Here is a 17,342-nt window from a genome sequence, read left to right as displayed (position 1 = left end):
CGGCGGCACGCACGGCAGGGCGCGCAGGCGGCTCTCCTTTGGGGGGTCCCCTTCAGCGGCCACCCAGTTTCCCCCAGCACTGGGCCGCAGTGGCAACAGGGGGAAGAGATGGGCAGCCCCTCCCCGGGACGGTTGGCAAGGGGCTGGCATATGAGCGATGGGTTTTGGGTCTGCTACAGCTCAGCTCTTAGGGTATCCACACACTAATTGGTGGAAGTGTGACCCGTTGCACCATGAATGTGATGAATATTAACGTGCGGGTGCGGGGAGGGGGGGGGCGGGGGGGGCGCGGGGTGGGAAGCAGGGGAAGCAGAACAAAGTGGATCAAGAAGTTTCTAACAGCCAGAGGGATGTGCAATGTGATGTGGAATATGGGAGGGAGTACCTGTCACTTGGGTGATGATCAGGTGGGGAAGGCCTTCAATACCCCTGGTGAGAAATGCCTGATTTAATGCCTAATGGGGAAAACACTCCTTCAGGGCCTGGACCATCTGAGCTCGGGTGCTGGTGTTACCGAAATCTTGGAATGAAGAACTTATCGACACCAATGTGATGCAGATAAGCAGACACTTTATTGATGGCCGGGTGCATGCGTGCGTCCTCTCACGATCAACGCACACCAAGCTTCAAAATCATACACCATATATAGAACTTATCCATACATACTCATTAAGTATTCATGCATAAACATAACATTTCCCCAAAATCACCAACATACTCTCCTCCCATATCCGATTCTGCGCAGTAAAGATTAGAAAAATCTAGAAATGGGTCTGGGGTACTATTTGGGTAGGTGGTACATGAGTCGGTGGTCACGACCTCCCCCTGCCAGAATTACTTTTTACTTAAGGTAACTGTTTGTTGGCAGGTATCTACGGGTTGTTCCAGTCTGCTTTCCCCAGTTCTCATTAATTCTACATTTTGACATCTCAATGCATTCTCCTACGTAAATACTGTATCCAATCATCTTTAATCTTAAGTCTGTTATCTAAGTTCTAATCATTCCTACTAGGTGATTCTGACCTATTCTTTCAGCCTTGGTACAGGGCTGTACAAAGGATTTCATAGTAGCTGTCGGTTGTTGTGCAAACACAAACTCCACTAAAATATTTCTTATAATTCTATATTCCTATTAAAATAACTCTATAAGATCAAATGTGTTTCAATATAATTGAATATGGTTGCTAATTCTAACTAATAGCAGATATGTAACACTGGTAGCTGGAGACCTGCGGGTGCTACAGTCTGGTGACCCCACTGCATGGCTCAGTGTGTACAGCTGATGGGGCACTAGGCCTCTCCTGGACCATTGCACAAGGTGTAGAGCAGGGCTACCAGTGGGGACCTTCCCCTTGGCACAGCCCCACTGGGCCTTTGAAAAATTGGGCGAATCATGGTATGGGAGAACGTGAAGCCTGAGAGTGAACCTGCAGACAGTATGAGGGCTGGCAGTTGAAGTAAAGCTTTTAGGCATCCCCCAGCAGGCACCCTGCCATGCTGTACCCAGGCTGCAGATGGGCAGCACCTGGTGCAGAGGAGTGTGCAGCCCTCCATCTGAGGGCTAATGCGGGGCTATGCCTCTGGGCTATGCCTCTGGGCTGCGAGCTGCTGCTTACCCCTAACAGATGTCCTTTTCATCAATGTCTATTTCATCAATGTCCATTTAATCAATGTGCAATAATTAATGCTTAGTTAATCCATATGCACTTTTGATAATGTCATAGCCCATGTGTTTTCATACTGCCCTGTAATTATCTGGCAGGACCAGCTGCCCTGAAGAGCTTGCTCAGAAGTATGTCAGAAAAGGAAGCCCCCCTCTCACTATGCACACAGATGGAGGCTGCCTTCTTTGACAACATCATTTTGTGTTTTCATACTGTTTCATGATTTGCTGATTGTCGTTTCTTGACACTGTCATGCCCATGTGATCTCAGCTAGACTGGCTGCTCATTTCATTTGGTCCATAGACAAAAATTAGACTTTTATGTATATAGATAAAATATGTAGATCTGGACATGGATATAATATTGACCATTTTATATATGCAGAGAAAGTATATATACAGGAGTGTACAAATATGTTTATATAATTTATACCTAGATACACTTCATATGTGTATATATAGCTATATATCTGTGCATACAGTATATATATGCAAAGATGTATACATTTATATATAATCTCCATAAAAGTGTACATATAAAATGTATAAAGCATCTTTTAAGAAGAGCTGATGAAATTAATAGTTGACATTTAAACATCAATAGAAAGTAATTAAATAAAAGTAAAAAGCAGGTTCAAGGGTGTCAGAGTCCAACATTCTCTGACCAGGTTCTTTTAGAAATTCCATGCATGGACAGTGTAATGTTTAATATCAAATTTACTTCACTCCTGAAGTTGAGTGAACAGTCACAGCTCCTCAGTACAAGAGAAACCAGTCTGGAGTAGTTCTATAAAGGCTTGTCACTGAAATCCAGGAATAATACTCCTGAATACCAATGTAGTATTCATCTTCTTGAGCATGACCAAAGTCATGCACGCCAGGGGCAATTTGCCTCTGTTTATATAATCAAATGCTGTATATACATAATGTTATAGTTGAGCTGAAATAACTAGAGTCCAAAATAAATTCACTAAATATCTATTAAATTAGGAAAGCAAAAACAGCGCACTGCATGGCCAGGGAGTTGCAGCTCCATCCAAGGCTCGCAGATTCCACAAGTAACACAGCCCTTTTATCCTCACAGAGGTCGGTTTCAACATCTTCGGCACACCCCCTTAGCTTCTTTTGTTATCATAACTTCTTTAAGGCTGGCTAGCTCCAGGGCCGGTTTAAGCATACAGTTATGTTTTCAGTCACATAGCAATGTGGTTTGCACATTTGTTAACAAGAAGATGTATATTACAAAACTTATCTCTTTTTACACTAAGGTCTAAACAAAAGACAAAAGAAAAAAGTTGTCATAGTAACATAAGATTGTGGTTTAACATTTGCCTTGAAATAGTACATCTTACAACCTCGAGATTAAGTCTTTTCTTGCCAGACAGGACGTTCTCAGATCTGTTACAGCAAGATCATTCCTTTTGTTAAAAACCCGTTTGATCAGCAAATTACCCTTAGTTACTTATTACAATAAGATTTCCAAATACACCTATACATATTCATAACCTAGCCCCACTTCATATATAAATATAGTTCCAAGAAGTCATTTTCTTAAGTCCCTCCCAACTGCTCTTGCGTAGTGCCTCTTGGTGGGGGTTGTGGGGATGAAGGCTCAGTAGTCTCTCTCACTGAACTTTTTACCTTCTCTCTTTGCACAGACTCAGTTGTTCCTTGGTCTTTGTCCAAACCATTGAGTTGGTTTTGGCTAGTTCTCATCACAAACTGTCCTTCAGGAGGAACTGTAGACACCTTGCTTCAGGTAATTTACACAATAGTTAGTAAAACAAAGCATTATTTATCAACAGCAATCTAGGTAATTGTTAAGCAATTAGATCTACTAAAATTTCTTTAACCGCTTCCCTCACAAGGGTAACCAAGCACTAGCACAGGTTGCCCAGGGAGGTTGTGGAGTCTCCATCTTTGGAGATATATAAAAGCCGTGTGTCCTGGGCAACCAGCTGTAGGTGGCCCTCCTTGAGGAGGGGGAGCATGGACCAGATGACCTCTGGAGGTCCCTTCCAACCTCAACTATTCTGTGATTTTGCGACTATCCCTTTGGTCAGTTTGAGTCAGCTGTCCTGGCTGTGTCCCCTCCCAACCTCTTGCTCATCCCCAGCCTAATGGCCTTTGGGAGAATGGGATTTGACATACAGAATTGAACCTTACAACTTGAGGAGAGTTATAGAGCAGATATGCTTACTGCAGCACCGGGTGCAAGGGGGATCGCTCCTCCTAACTTGCACGCCAGTTCAACTGGCAGTCCGATATTTATTATACAAAGTCATGCATATACTTAAGGTTTCCAAACATCAGAATCTCCTCCCTTTGGTGCCTCTTCAAGATATACTTTTCATCTTCTTGGGCAGTTACCTGAAGTTCTTGTTTATCTTTGCATATCTATCAGCAGTCTTTGTTATTTAGTTTCTGTTACCTTAAAACATCTGCTAGCTAACGATTAGTCCTTCCTTATTGTCCATTAAACATGTCAAGCTAATACATGCCCACTGGGCTGGTTTTAATCTGTATCAGCATGATCCCCAGGCGGGGGGGGGGACGGAGGGGATCCACCTTCTTTGGGGTGGGGGCCATTTGAGCAGGAGGTCGCTGATCTCCTACTACCACCATTATTTTACCTTGGTTTATTTTCTTTAGGAGTTAGCACTTCTGTTGCAGCACAAGCAAACTAGTAGGTTGCAACAAGGCTTTTACCTTCAGTCAGATTCTACTGTCCGTGCTGTTTCTCCTTCCTCCAGAGGCCAGACCATGCTGCTGCTCCTCTGTCCAACCACCTCTCCCACAATCCTTAGGGCTATTATCGACATTCAAACTGTAAACAATATCAACTTCCTTTGGATTAACATTATACAGATGTAATCAATTATCCCAGTTATCAAGGCTTTCAGTAAGATTCTTCATTCCTCACATACATTCACTTTTTTGCAACAGTGTCTGCAAGTCAGTTTCAAGGAAGGGCACACCAAACAACAACTGGTTCAGTCAAAAAGTTCAAAACATAGCATGCTTTCTCTGAACATGCCTCTGGGGTCATTCCCTCCTTTCTTTTTAATATATATATATATGCAACCAGAGACACTACCATAACAGAGAAGCCCATATTTACATTTCTGAACCCGGACACAAACCGCAGCTGTATGCGCCACCAGACTCAGGGCAGAAATCATTCATGTAGTTACATAGCTATATAACACTACAAGCATGCAGACACCTATTAAACACTAGATAACCATGTTTATCTTTCCTATTCTCCTTCACAATACCTAGCTGTTCTCTCATCTCTTGTTAGGTCAAATATTCTCGTTTCCTCTCCTATCTCTCTCTTCAGACTTTCTCTATCCTCCTCTTTTTTTGCCTGTTAATTGTGACAAGGCAAAGGTTGTGTGTAGCTGGGTGACCATGACTTGATTTATGTTACAACTAAACACTGAATACAGGAAAAAAGGCATGGGAGACATAAGGCAAACATCAATAAGGTGGTTAAAGATAATTATAATAAATCCTGTAATACTTTTGAGTCATGGCCCAAAGTTTCCCAGCAGTGAGAAGAGACCGAAGGCATCCTGCCCCTGGCTCTGCTGCAAATCTTTGTTTAAGGCTTTTAAGTTTTGTATATTTTTGTGAATTAATTCAGAGTGGTCACTCAGATTCACATAACATATCTTATCAAAGTCTTCACACTTGTGTCCCTGTGCTAATAATAAAAATCAATAGCTACTAGGTTCTGTAGCAACATATGACTGACATAATCGACATCTGTTAATAAGCCAGGAAAGAAAAAAAAAGTATACTATTGGTAGTATTACATTCTTTAGCAAGTTAGCAGCCTAATTTACTAAGCAAGTTAGGAGTGTGTACTATTCTACAGAAGAGATTAGAGAAGCAAAAGTGTGTTAAGCTGCATTCCAGAACTCAGCCCGAGAGTCTGCTGTGAGTTCTGCGTTACAATCATTTGAGACATGTTGGGGTTGCGATTGTGAAAGTTGCCCGTTTACAATTTTCATTGGCATTATCATAGCTAGTTGTTTTAAAAGCAACCCTTGAGCTTCCTCATGTTCGACTTGTTGCAAAATATTCTGAAGCCAATCAATAAAGTTAGTATTAAAGTTAGTGACTCTCTAGGACCCTGCAAGACTGTGGCAAGACTCCCGCATCCGGACTGCCTTAATAGCCATCTTCATTTGCAAGCAGTTGTCCCTGGGATACCTTGCCTGAGTCACAGAATCGGCACAATTATTTTCTGCCGCTAACTGCTCATAGTTAACAGCAATTCCCCGATTAAGGTTTTCAATCAAGGCCACTACACATAGCTCACAAAAATCAGATAACCACATCATATACTGTATCAGTTAGTACCATACAAAGCAATAACTTCCAATCATGCAGTGTGAGTGTATAAGGCTCTGCCATCACTTCAAGAAGGGACATAGCCAATGTATTATGAATCCTCCCTTCCCGCACTGCTTTGCTTAACTTTTTAACAGCCCCGTATTGCACAGGCTGCCACTCTCGAGGTTGACTTGTCTGACAAAATACCGAACATGCCATAGTGACTTCCAAAACCCCTCACTTAAGCACTTCCCACTTGCATTCCTGCCACCAATCCCGCAGACCCCCTTTCACCCTTCCCGAAAATACAGTCAATGCATCGAGAGAGGCGGGGGGGGGGGGGGGGAGGGGTCTAGCTCCTTTTCCAGATCTAAAGGACCTGGATCTAAAGGTTTATCAGAGTCAATGGAATCATTGTCCGAGTTGTCCTGTTCCCGTGCTTGGTCCTGTGTTGTGAGGGTCGCTGCAATCAGTGACAGAAGCTTTGGGGGCAGAGGAGGTGTGGATCGCTATCGTTGACAGTGTGTTGAGAAGAGTCACACTGTCCGTGGAATTTACAGCCTCCTCTAGTTCAGTACTTACACTGTTGGTGGAATTTACAGCTTCCTCTGGTTTAGCACCGTTAGTAGAATTAGTCCACATTTGGCAAAGAGTAGTCAGAATTTGCCACCAAGGAGCTAAATGCGTTCCCGACGCAGAGTTCCCCTCCGCGGCAGCATCATACAGTTGTCTGCTGACCACTTTCATTTCTTTCAAAGTCTCTAAAGGTTCTTGACTGCTCGCCTGTCTCAATGAGTACAGGTTTCTAAAGCTTCTTAAAATTTCTTCAAATATTTAAAATCTCTAAAGTTTCGTGGCTGCTTACCTGTCTAGATACATACAGGTGTTATCCTCAGGGTTTAGGTTGTCTGCCTGGTCCAGCCAGCAAGACGATCGTTGAGCCAAGACGTCTCCTCTGGAACGCAGCCCTCTTCCATGAGCTGTTTTTTTTATCGACCAGTTCCGTCCTTATTCTTCCAAGGCTTCGGAACACCACCATAGGGGTCACCATTTGAGGAGATTGAGGCACGGACCCCCGAATCTGACTAGAAGACCCTTTATGAGTCCATATACGTCTCTTTCTGGGGACGAAGCCCGATTCCCCATTACGGGTTTCCCACAGCTCACCTCTCAACTCTGGAGGGATTTCAAGCCGGCCAGCTCCCGCTCCCTTTCAGCAGTCCATTCAAAGTTCTGTGAGATTCACTGCAAGTCGCTCAGTTAGGAGATTCAAGAGCCCTTCACATCGGATCCTTAACCGGATCACGTCAGGGTCACCAATTTGCAGCAAATGAAGAGACCGATGTAGCTTGATGCAAGCAAGATGTCGATTTATTAGTGATTCTTTTACATTTATATACGTTTCTACTTTCTACATGTTACACACTGATTGGTTAAATCTTAAGCGTGAACTACACCGATTAGTTATCTTCTAAGACACATCATTTAAGCAATAGGTACTGATTAGTCTATCTTAGCAGCAATCTCTATTCTAAGATTAGGGGTTTTTTTTCCTACTTGACTTTCATGAATAACAAAGTTCCTTATCAGCACTGTCCCTTCCCTTATCTTGCTGTTTGTCCCTCTTTGTCATCTCAACCGCTATGGCTCAAGAGTCTGCTGTTAACTTGTTCCTTTGTTCCCAGGGCTTATGCCCTACAAGTTCTAACACATCTCCATTCATCAGGCTAACAGTGCTCAGACTCTTGTCCTTGAGGCCTTGCCCTACATTGTCCCCTCTCGTGGCAGCCCCCAAAAGTAACAATGCAGCGCTTTGCCATATCTGAATGCTGGAGACATTTTTTTACCATAATGTGCAAATTATTCCTTTTACACCACCCTAGCAGAGATCTTATTGCTGTCTCATCATACTTTTTGCCTCTATTTTCAAATGTCTATTAGAATTGTTAATATAGGATTTGTTTCTCTGTCCACTTCTGATTGTTCTAGCAAATCTATGATCAATCTCCATGTTGTTAATGAAGCTGTGGCAATTTTGTCTCCTCTCAAGGCAGCCTCAAAACATATCTTTTCAATGCTTTGCCATGTCTGAATGCTGAAAACCTTTTTCACCATAACTGGCAAATCATAATTTTTACACCACAGTAGCAGAATTTTTATTGCCATTTTATCATATTTTCCACCTCTTTTTTTTCAAATATATCCATAAGCATTGCAAATATAGAGTTTAGTCTTAGACTTACTAGAACAATTAAAAGTGGATAGGGAGACAATCTCCACGTTGTTAGCAATGTTGCTGCAAATTTATCCCCCCTCGAGGCAGCCTCAAAAAGAAATTTTCCAGCATATTGCCATATCTGAATGCTGGAGACTTTCCGGCATAACTGGCACATCATTTACTTTGCACCATCCTAGCAAAGTTCTTATTGCCTTCTTGTTATACCTTATGCTTCTTTTTTCAAATAGATCTATAAGCATTGTTAATGTAGAATTTTCTTCTTCTGCACCCATATCAATTACTCCCCATCTATGTTGGGCACCAAAAGCTGCCATTTGAGTTAAGAAGGACAAAAAATGTTGCAATACACCTATATTGATTATTTGTCAACAGCTCACCTCTCACAACATCTGTTATGGGTTGCAGGTTCTCCTGCTTGTCTCAGCTACATCGGGTGCACTGGCGATGTTGGAGTCCAACTCAGCCTCACAGAGGGCACCAATTGCTGCAGCACAAACTAGCAGGCTGCAGCAAGGCTTTTACCATCAGTCAGATTCTACTGTCCATGCTGTTTCTCCTTCCTCCAGAAGCCAGCCCACACTACTCCTCCATCTGACCACCTGTCCTACAGTCCTTAGGGCTATTTAATTAGCGGGAAGGAGCTACAGCTGCACATCATCCATGTCAATCAACCCACTGCCTTCGAGGCAAGGCCACAGCTGCATATTATCAATGCTAATCAACCCACTGCCTTCACTTCTCTACACAGGTCCTTGTCATAAGGCTCATTATTTACATTCTTGTTGAGCTCATCTACATCAGTACTAATTGTCCCTTCTCGAAGTGCTAAGTGCTAAGCTCCCCGCCTTTGCTCTTTCTCAGGTGTTAATGTTTCTGTTATATATGTAGTTTCTGCCTGCAGCAGAGTTCTAGGTTTTTCACTATATCAGATTGGAGAGGTAGCCTTGATGGTAGACAATGCAATCTTGAGAAGAGATACACAGGACAAGAGAATGTCAACAATAGCCTTGAAGGACATGGTCTACTAATCCCAGAACTAAGTTTGCGCAGAAGTAAAGGTAAATCAGAGGGTGTAGTGAAGATGACTACAAGTCTTCATCTGAAGAACCCGACAACCACTCAGAGACCAGGAGGGAAGATGACTACACATGCAGATCATATATTTGCATATGTTAATGAGGTCCAGGGAATAGCATGTGTATGTAAATGAGTTCTCAGAAATCTTGTGAATATGTATAACTTTATGGTATAAAGTCTCAGAAAGCTTGCCAAATTGGGGGAAACACGGTGGAGCTATCCCCAGTGCTGCATTAAAGAGCGCCTTCCTTAATAACAGTCCGCTGTCACTGAGTTGTATTGCATCGGACTCCTTACCCAGGCGCACCTAGCTTCTCACTGCTGCGAGGGCAGTTAGAAAGCTGCGGGGTTTGGATGCTGCCGATCTTTGTATTATCAGTGTGTGAACTGGTGCTGTGCACTGGGTTAACAAACCTGCCCACAGGAGAACAGCAGCCCACAGAGCGCTGTGCTTCGTAGCTGGAAGGGTGTTGATGATACAAAGAAATGTGACTCAACAGCACTTTGACTGTACTGTTAAGCAGGTATTCTTTATTAGCAGTGCTGGGGTCCAACTGGGGATTTTCCACCATGAGTGCTCCCCCAATCTGGCAAACTTTCAAAGACTATATACCATAAAGTTATACATATTCACAAGATTTCTGAGAGCTCATTTACATATACACAAGACTTAAATGTCTGATCTGTATGCGCAGTCATCTTCCCTGCTGGTCTCTGGGTGGTGGTCCGGGTCTTCAGATGAAGACTTGTGGTCTTCTTCACTGCACACACTGACTGACTTCTGCGCAAACTCAGTTCTGGGATCAGTAGACCATGACCTTGGAGGCTGTTGTTGCCATTCTCTTGTCACTTTCTCATCTTTATGGTCCTGTGTATCTGCTACCCAGGTGCCTCCATGCCTCACAATCATCTGCAGCCTCTTTTGTTCAGCTAAGCATCTAAGGTGCTTACAACATCTTTGTTGCTCTTGGGGGCCTTAACCCTTTCACTGAGTTCAGGTATTTCTATTCCTTTATTCTAGTTTGTGCAAAGCAGGGAAGCTAGGTGGTCACCCACAAACGCCTAGCTCCCCAATTGCTAAAAATTTTACACTTCAACACACAAAGACAGCGGCCTTCATTGGTTACAAGTTACATAACTCAGTATCTAGTTCTCTATTTGCTAAACACTTCTGTCGATTTTGATGTTAATTAGCCCACATGCTTAAGCAAGGGCTTGGCAGGTGTCATGGTTTAACCCTAGCTGGTTATTAAGCACCATACTAGCTCATTCCCCCCTCTGCCAGGGGGATGGTGACATGTGGAATCAAGCTCCACAACTCAAGAATTATAAAGCAGGTATGTTTATTGTGGCACCAGGCACAAGGGGGGATTATGGTGTATGAAGGCACAGACCCTGTTTGTGGTGTGACCAGAGACGCTTTATTGTATGGAGAAGCTCATGTTTTATCTGAGCCCAGATACAAATTCCAGCTGCATGTACAACCAGGCTCAGGGCAGAAACCATTCATGCAGTTACATAGCTATATATCACTACAAGCATGCAGACACCTATTTGCTACTGGATAACCATGTTTGTCTTGCTTACTCCTTCGCAATTCCCAGTTGCTCTCTTATCTCCTGCCAGATCAGACATTCTCCACCCTCCTCTGTCTTATCTCCTATCAATAGTGGTCAGACATTCTCCATCCCCTTCTCCCACAGGGGATCGCTCCTCTTGACTTGCACACTTAGTTTTACTCATAATACACATTCATGCAGTGAAGTTGTTTAGTTCCAAAGTCTATACCTCCTAACTAATAATTCTTTAGTTTCTTGCTTCGATGTAAAGATTGATTTCATTTTAAATTCTCTCCCCAAGCAGGGGTTCCACCCTGTTCGGGGGGGGGGCCACTTGAGTAGGAGGTTGCCATCTCCTATTACCACAATTATTTTACCCTACTATCCTTGAGTCTTTTCAGCAGTTTGTATGCCCTTGTCAGAAGGCTCCTTATTTACATTCTTGTTGAGCTCATCTACATCTGTACTGACTGTTCCTTTCTTGGAATGCTGAGTTGCTTGAGCTCAAAACCTTCTGTCCCAGACAGCAAGGCTCCTGTTTGCGTATTGATGCTTCTGTTTACCTACACAACTCCTGCCTGCAGCAGAGTTTTAGGTTTCTTACTACGTTTTCTTGTATCTGTGGGGAGAGGAATCAGAAAGCAAAGTAAAACTCAAGGATTGAGATAAGAACAGTTTAATAATTGAGATAAAACCAAAATAATAATAATAGCAGTTATAATGAAAAGGAGGTAGAAGGGGAGAGGAGTGAAATCCAAAGGGAAGGGAGAAGAGAAACCAAGTGATGCACAACACAACTTCTCAGCACCTGCTGACTGATGCCCAGCCAGTTCCAGAGCAGTGACCAGCAGCCCCAGCCAACCACCCCCCACCCCCAGTTTATACATGGGCATGACATCCCATGGTAGGGAATGCCTCTTTGGCTACTTTGGGTCAGCTCTCCTGGCTGTGGGCTCTCCCAGTTTCTGGTGCCCCTCCAGCCCTCTTGCTGGCAAGGCCTGAGAAACCAAGAAGTCCCTGACCCAGTACAAATGCTACTCAGAGCAGCCAAAAACATCAGCATGTTATCAGTGCTGTTCCCACACCAAATCCAAAACACAGCACTGCAGTAGCTACTAAGAAGAAAATTGACTATCCCAGCTGAAAGCAGGACGTGCTGACAGCATTGCCTCTGCCTTGCAGCACCACTCAAACCCCAGAGCTTGCCCCAGTTACACTGCACAGCCATGCTGTTGGGCTGGGACCAGGTCAGGGGGCCTCAGTCCAGCTCCCAGGACTGCACTTTCCTTTGTACAGGGTTGTCACAGCACTATCAAAACTAGTAGGCTGCAACAAGGCTTTTACCATCCCATACTAGGTTAACTTCAGTAAGTAGCTCCCATGCCTTGCCCTGGCACAGTCACCGATTCCCCACAAGGTTTCAAAGGTTCATCTACTGTCTGTGCTGTGTCTTCATCCTCTTCAGGCCAGTTCACCCTGCTTCTTGCCTCTGCTGCATCCTTCTCCTTATCTCTCTGGCCTCCAGGGCATTCTCTGTTCTCCTGCTTCTTCCCAGTCTCTCTTCACCAGGTGCCCCTCTTCCACACCCCTATGAGCTATTTAACTACTTAGCAGGAACAGGCACAGCTGCCCCTTATCCACATCAGCCAGCCCACCGCCCCTGAAGCCAGCCCACAGCTGTACATTATCAATGCTAATTAACCGGCCTTCATTCCTCTACAATTCCTCTACGCAGGGTCACATAGGATGGCTCTGTAGCCTTCAGGCATGTTCTAACTTGTTCATGTCCCCCGCCCTTATTACACCCCCTGCCCTTTTGATCCTCCCGCCTGCCCAGCTATGCTAAAGCCTGGTCAGCAGCTTTGGGAAGTGGGAGCCCAGAATCTCACTTTTTACTTTTATTTATTTCATTTCTATTAGCATTTAAATGTCAACTATTAATTTCATTAACTTTTATCAAAGTATGTTTTATACCAACACCTCTATGGATATATACTTAATGTATGTTATATATCTTTATATATGTATATATACATACTTATATGAATATACAGATATAAAGTGTATCTAGGTATAAATTCAGGTATCTTTTTACACACCTTTATATATATTTTTCTTTCTCTTTGTATATATATATGAACGTAAGAGTATATAGCTTGCTATTACCTTTTCTAGGTTATTAATTCTTCTTGAAAATGTCAGTGCCTTTCTTGTTGGGATCCAAAAGGAATCAGCATTCTCCCAGGGCAAAACACTCTGATTAATTTAACAAAACAGAAGAACCAGTTTGTACGGGGAGATGATAAAAAAGCTGCTTTTGAACAGGCTAAACATGCCGTTTCCCATGTTGTTGTGTTAGGTTCCAGTCGACCCCATAAACCTTTGTAAGTCCTAGCACCTTGGAGCCTGTGTCAGAGAGAGAAGGGGAGGCAATACAAGTGCAGAGTGATGGGAAGGGTGTAAGGGATGAACCATGGGGTTTAGTAAGTGACAAGTGGACAGCTGGATAGTACATGGGGAACCATTGTGGAGTCAGGACTTGTGGAAGAAGAAGGCAAAAAATATACAGGAATTCAGACCTGTGGGTTTGACAGGTTGATGCTTACATCACTCAAGGTGTTGGGGATGAGAGGGAGCACAGTGCCGCCGCAGATGTGTCCGCTCAGATTAGGAGTGTTATTTTATCTCCTGATGCTCTGCCTGCGGGCACTCATTTCCTCATAAGGAAACCCTTGCTTAGCAGGCATGTGAAAAGCCTAGACACGTTGGTGTCGATGCACATATAAATGTGGCAGTGTGCAGTTTGTGCAATATCGAAAGCTAAAAAGTTACCTCAGTAGCCTTATAAGCAGATTCAGCGAGGCCCTGTTATTGGTCGTACTGGGCAAACAGATTATATTGGACCTTGGGGATTACAGAACATACTGGTGGCCATAGACACACATACCAGCTACGTTGCTGTGTCACCAGTTGCACATGCCAACCAGAGAGGAATACTGAAAGGCCAGTGGTTACTTAGCCAGCGGGTAGGCCCACCTGCCTGCATCCAGTTGGGCAATGGGTCTCTTTCTAGAGGCCCAATGGTCTGTCAGTGGGTGGTTGAGCGTGAAGGATACAGGGTATATCATATACCTATCACCCCAGAGGAGCTGATCTAATGGAATGGACCAGTGTCTCATCAAAAGAGCAGATGCATGCACAGCTCCCTCTCACACTCTCCATAACTGGCCAACAGTGCTATTAAAGATTGTAAAGAGTTTGAACAGTAAAGCGTGCTTCCAAGACTATACCTCCTATCATAGCGTCTTCTGCTGGGACACCAGCACTAAGAGGTATAGTCCAGGATGTTGACAGAGCCCAATGAGCCCTTGAGTCAGGGGCAAGTGCAAACACCAGGCTTTTCAAGGGAAACTCATCCCTGTAGATGGAACACATGGACTAGGAGCCACATACTTAATCCTAAAGGTGCAAGCAGACATCCCTCATTACGTATCTGAACTTATGTTGTATGTAAAAAAAACAGTCTTTGTTTTATCTCTCACAGAACTGCTATGTGGAGCCTCACAGTATCGCTTTTGGTCTCTGCATGCTGTTTATCAGTGAATGTGAAGTGCCAGACATCTCTGCCCTCCAGCAGCACCAAAGCTTCTTCCTCTTCACCTACTACATCACATAACTGGACTGTTTTTGTGAAATTTTCATCATGTGTCTTAGGGTACATGGGACTGGGGATGGAATCTGATGGCAGGGCACCTCTGATGGTCCTGGCTCCTAGGTTATTGCTATCCTGTACTTATTCTCACAATCAATACTTGTTTTATTACTCTTGTATTACTGATTTTAGTAATTGGGGTTTTTTTTGGTAAAATAATCTTTCTAGTAGCCAAAAAAAAATTACTGGTATAATCTGCAGTTTATGGTATCTGTAGGAAAGATCAACTGTATGTGGATCAAGGGGTGGAAGTTAGTCATCCTGACCGGAAGATCATTGTACATCGAGGAGTTAGTGATCCACAGAGCAGCTGACCTGGGTTGGCCCAAGCCTGTGCTGTGCTGCACAGCACCGCACATACAGCCTGGCCTTGCTGTGGCTCGTGCTGTGCTGCACACATCCCTTGGCCACTGCATGCACTTAGCCCACTAATTGCAATCAAGGAGCTTCTCATCGGCTCCCATTGGCTGCTGGCAATTACACCACCTGCATGGCGTTGCCTTTATCTAAGAGTGCAGCGATGAGCTGCATATGGACATCCTTTTTGTTTGGCAGTAGAAATGATGAATAGAAATGTTTTCTTGTAAGAAAATCCTGTAAGAGCTCAAAAGACCACATTGCTGGGTAACCTTTCCACCGACAGGATTTGTACAGTGTGCATTGTTGAAGACCCATCCAAAGCTGCACTACTGTGGGCTCCCAGCATCTGGAGGGATGTCAGATTATCTATATTATCCTCTTTTCTGTTACAGTGTTAGCTCCAATAAACATAATTTTAAGTGATACTTGACAGAGTCTGAGTGCTTTTCTTACTGGAATCATATTGGACCAGCACCTCTTGCTACCGAAATATTCAGGTGATTTTCCAGAGGTCTGCAGTTTTAAAAGTCCTTCAGATTGTCACAATGACAACATTATATCTTCTGCCTTTATGTGAGCCAAGTACTAACTGACAAAAAATCTTGGAATCTTTAATGTCATTCAGCCTGTAAAGTGTTTTGTGCTCGTATCACTTCTTTAGGCTTTATCACTTCCCTGATCCTCTTCCAAATGCCAATCAAATAGTATGTAATTATCAGTTCATCTTTATCATTTAATCAGTGGATCAGGCACCTCTTGCCTCCCTCTCTCTCACTGTCTGAATAACTTCTCCATCTGCTTGAGGAATGGAAGACAGTGAAAGAAAAAAAAAAACCCTTATAGTACATATGGCTATAAAAGCTTTATTGTCATATTCTGTACATTAATTCATTATTCGTGAGTGATAGATTACCCACATTCCCAGACAAAACCTACCATCTTGGCCCAAATCAGCAAAGCCCTGCAGACATCTGAGATGCCCAAACACACTTGCAGGAAAGGAAGGATGATAGAAATACAAAGTGCATCACTACCCACATGCAGCATGCTTGGCTTTCCACAACAAAGCCATGATCTCGCAGGCCTTGCTCTTGCACAGTGGCCATTTAGCAGAGGATGCAGGGTGGATGAGATCCAGTCAACCCATAACTGTAAATGTAATATTTTCCTTCATAGAAAAATGATTGTGCTTTTGAGACAAGTGGATTTCTTCCAGAATTTTTGTAAGGACTCCCCCAAGTCAATACCCACTCCACCTATGGACTGCACCAAGGATTTGGCTACTGGAGTTTGGGGTGGTTACGACAGTCACAGTTATATTTAGATTGTGAGCATCAGATAAGCAAAGTCATGCATGGAAGGTTATACGCACGTGGATACAAGTGACATAGGCACCATGATGGTTGCACAGTGATTTTCAGAGTTCCTCAGAGAACATTAAGAGTTCTTGTTTAATAAAGAATAAAACCTACTTAATGACTGCCATCTACTTTCACGGTCCCATATCCTCTGCTACTCCTTTCCAATGCATACGCACTGAGATTGGTAAGAAGTGTCAGGAATGAATTTGCAGTGGGCTACTGTTACTAAAACCAAGTTCATTACATCCCCTATGCAATTAAACGTTATGAATCTGAAAAAGTTTTTACAGGTCTGCACTTATCACCTCCTTGCTGTCAATTAGAAACTAAGAAGGTATACCGTAATTGTGAGCAACTCTTTTCACAGTCTTAATTTGCCTGGTTGTGTTGGCTTTTTACATTTTTTGTGAATGGAGGCAGTAACAACTTTTCTTAGTTTGCACAAGCAAATGCTGCAAGTAAAATGAGAATTTCTCCAGTCGTTTATCATATACTGCAGAATAAAATCCTTGGAAGGTATTCTTGTACCTGATGACGCAAGTCTATCCAATATCTTGCACCGTTTAGGTCAGGTCATTTACTCAGGTAATTTACAGTGGCATGCGCTGTGTTCAGAGAACAGAATTTAGTTTATGACCAAAATGGCCAGCAATTGTCTGGACTGTAAAATTACCTTCAATGCTGGGAAAAAAGTTACTTCTTAAAAAAAAGACAAAATGAAAGTATTTATAACTAACTGCCATCAGGAAGTAACTGTTTTGGAGGGTGTGATTGATGTCCTGATGGCTACAGGAATGTCTGAACAGGCATCGGCCATAAAATAAAAGTAATTTTCTGTGGTGCATGCAGTTAGTAGTTTTATCCTGTATAGCTCATCCCTTCCTCCAAGAGGATAAAAAGCATTGAAGGTCAGTGTTAGAATGAAAATCGTACTTACTGATATGCTGAAAACTCTAAGGTAAACCAGAGCGCAAAAGCTTGGAACTCATTTTAAGCAGCTCATCTCCAGCTATAGGCATGGCTGGCC

The sequence above is a fragment of the Falco cherrug genome, chromosome 5 (genome assembly GCF_023634085.1).
Source record: "Falco cherrug isolate bFalChe1 chromosome 5, bFalChe1.pri, whole genome shotgun sequence".
Lineage (NCBI taxonomy): Eukaryota > Metazoa > Chordata > Aves > Falconiformes > Falconidae > Falco > Falco cherrug.
This window is presented reverse-complemented; position numbering follows the sequence as displayed.